Source organism: Limulus polyphemus, unplaced genomic scaffold (assembly GCF_000517525.1).
Source record: "Limulus polyphemus unplaced genomic scaffold, Limulus_polyphemus-2.1.2 Scaffold28, whole genome shotgun sequence".
In the NCBI taxonomy this organism is placed as follows: domain Eukaryota; kingdom Metazoa; phylum Arthropoda; class Merostomata; order Xiphosura; family Limulidae; genus Limulus; species Limulus polyphemus.
The window spans coordinates 1,742,659-1,746,125 of record NW_013665638.1 but is presented as its reverse complement, the minus strand read 5'-3'; the positions used below and the strand labels follow the sequence as shown (position 1 = coordinate 1,746,125).

The following is a 3,467-nucleotide window of genomic DNA, read 5'->3' as shown; positions in this document are numbered from 1 at the left end:
CATTATTTAAAGTATAAAACACAAAGTGTGGTGTATCTACATATGATATTAGAACTTTAAACACTAAAGGAACCCTTTGTGGTCAGTGTTTGAAACTATCTATGAACCGTCTAGCTATCTTACTTTAAAAATATAAATGATTCTTGTTTTCAACATATGGATTGTTAACTTAAAATGTAAATTTATTAACAAAATACACATGTAAGCATTATTGTGATCAAGAATGTAATAAAATTCTAATGGCCTGAATAACCTTTGGGCAAGCTTTTTTTATTTTATGTTTTTACTACAAGGTTTATGCTGTTTCTGATAAGCAAAGAGTTTGTTTATTTATTTATTAGTTATCCTAGAAATTGAGGTTTGATTAGTAGTTTGTTTATAGGTCAAAGCGACAGACCAAGACAAAGGCCATAATGGTCAAGTGCGCTATACCATAGTACAGCAGCCAAATCAGAAGGGGACAAAATTCATTGTTGATGAAATCACTGGAGAAGTTCGTACTAACAAAGTAAGAAAATGTGTATGATTGAAAATTTAGTGTTGTTTGTAAAAGTGGTACAGTGGTTTTCAACACCTGATATACACATTTTAGATGAATGCTTTTGTTTTAATCCAAACTTTTAAGTAAAATTTAAAGTACAAAAATAAATGGTTTCCTTTCCCATTTTCTGGATGTGAGTAAGTCGTGACTGAAGAGTGATCACATTGATAGTTCATTATGAATCGGAACCACTAGAATATATGCTTTATGATAATTACAGCTTCCTTATTGTTTATTGCTTGCTAACTATATTTAAGAAGTTTGGTTAAACACATTTTCCATCTTGGTCATAGTTTTGACCTCATGCCATTTCACTTTCATATTTTTTGGTCCTCTCAAGGATGGTCAGCATAGTCAACACTCACAGACAACTTACACTTTTAAAGTAGCTGTATTGAGTTGGGATTGTAAAATGTAGGTAAACATATTTTGCAGACTATGTTGAGAAATTGATATTGGTGTATATTTGTCGGTTGTAATCTGATGAGATATACCCATATGAAATATAATTTTATTTTTTTCTGAATGCCCATATATGGTATTCACATTGTATTTTTAATAATTTCTTAAGTATACACTAGACACCACATGTCAAAAAATTTGCTATTTTTGTTGAAACTAATGCCATGAGAATATTCCTGAGATTGGAGTTATTCATTAGAGGGGACCTCACATTTTGGGTAAAGTAAGTGATGATTTTTTTTTATAATTTCACAAAATGCTATAAGTTACTTATAACCATGTTTTAAGGTGATACAGTAGACATCATGCTTGATCCTTAATTAATTTTTCACTCAATTACTTAAAGAATACTTATCAATTTTGTAACTTGCTTATAAACAGATACTTTCATCCAGCTTTCTGACTTTTATTCAGCATTATGGTTTCAAGGCATACTTATGCACATGTGTAAGAAAGATAATACAAAGTTCTATAGTAAGAACATATACAACCTGCATCCAGAATATACACGTTTTTGTAGTTGCTTAACATTTCATTTTTTTTTACCTTTCTGGAGTTTTTGTTGCACAAATAATACCGAAAATTAGGGTAAAATAAATGCAGAGTATGTTTTCTGTTATGTGTGTATGGTTGTTTCACTTTTCAATATAGAAAAACTCAAAGCTCTCATACTTATGTTTTAAAGTTGAGCTGTATATATAAAAAAAAACAGATAATGTAAATTTGAGTAGTTTTGGTCTTAACATACAACATGGTTTTGTATATGCAGACAATTTTTTGTGATCAGACATCAGTTTATTGACAAATCTTCATATTGAAGCAGTTCTATAAGCTTCTCCTTTTTATTCCTTATTTTTCAGGTGTTCGACAGAGAAGGTGATGATGGACGTTTTGTCAGTGTGACGGTCAAAGCTACGGACAGAGGAAATCCTCCGTTAGAAGGTGTTTGTTCATTCAAAGTCGAAATTACGGACATCAACGATAACCCTCCCCTTTTTGACAGACAAGAATATAGAGAGAATGTGAAACAAGACACAGCCATTGGCACTAACATCTTGAGAGTTTCTGCATCAGATGAAGATGCCGATAACAATGGAGCCATTGTCTATAACCTTACAGCCCCTTATGACCCTACAGACCTTGACTACTTTGCTATCAATCCAGAATCTGGTTGGATTAGCCTTAGGAAAGCTCTAGATGTAAGAATATTGTTCAGTTAATAGAGTAAAGGTGTAATTATTTTTTCTGCAACATCATTATCACATGTAAAGAAATATTGTGAATTTTTGTTTTCCTATTCTAGACATATTACACTTTGTGACATTTCTACATTTATTTTAATAAATACTAATCTTTACTAAATGCTGAGTATATGAAGAAAGGGTATGAAAATATTGAATATAGTAATTGTTTGATCTTATATAATTATGATGCTTAATATCGTATAGTAGCACAGCTGGCAAATTACTGTAAAATAATGTTTGAAACTATCAGTTTTTTTAATGTGAGGGTGAAGTTTTGAGGTATCTATTAGAATTTTAACCCACAGTTGCTTATGTTATCACATTTGATAGCATAGTTTTCTATAGAACATTCTTTTTTTTCTTTTTAAACACTTATAACCTCAGTTTCATTTAAAGCTTGTATCTACTCCTAACATAAAATGCAGGTTTAAAATTAAATCTGCATTTTAGATTGTGATCAGTTGATCATAAGGTTAACTGTAATGTATAATAATAATAATGAAAGTCTTCCGGATATATCCGGAAATCCGGATATTTCTAAAAAATCCTGAAACCTCTGGTTTTCTTCCAGAGAAACACATTTTTTTAATTATTTATTGGATTTTGGTGTTCCATGCCATAGATAAGCATTTATGCAATCGCGCGGTTTGTTTACATTCGGCGACAGGGCGCTGCCATTTTGTAGTCTCGCAATGCTTGCTGGCGTGTACGAGACCTTGTATGCTTATAATGCAAACTTCATGTCATGTGAACGAGCTTTTTATCTCAAAAACGTGCTTTAGAAAACTCGGTCATTCTTTTGTGTTCCTTTCTATTGAGCGAGACAATTGAAGAGCCTTATCTATTCAAAGGTGTTTACCGAAGCGATAATAGATCAAATGAACTAAGAACTCTCCGTAGTATCTTATGTGATTATGTTTCAGATTTTCACTGTGACATTTGATAGGGGGAATTTCGAGCAGGCAAGCGCCTATGGGGATATTCTGCCCAAATTTTCTTAAGGTCAGGACTTAAGTTATTTCACGGTTATATACACAGTGTGTGTGTGTGTGTGTGTGTGTGTATAGATATATATATATATATAATGAGAAATAAGCAAGTGGAGTTTTGGACCCTTAAATATTTACATAACAAGTGTTAGAGAATTCAAATTATACTTTAACAATGTTTTAATGATGAATTTATTCAATTTCATAATAGTGTGAACTGTTTAGTCTCAG

The 3,467-nt window shown here is 31.6% G+C and overlaps 1 protein-coding gene across 1 annotated transcript in view; it reads left to right on the top strand.

Annotated features, from left to right (window-relative positions):
• The first annotated feature begins 386 nt into the window (after positions 1-386).
• LOC106459516 (neural-cadherin-like) overlaps positions 387-3,467 on the top strand; it is a 115,986-nt gene continuing 112,905 nt past the window's right edge. The window contains exons 1-2 of the mRNA XM_022386277.1: positions 387-508; positions 1,864-2,202. The gene's annotated coding sequence lies outside the window, so the exon portion shown is untranslated. The remainder of the gene's footprint in view (positions 509-1,863; positions 2,203-3,467) is intronic.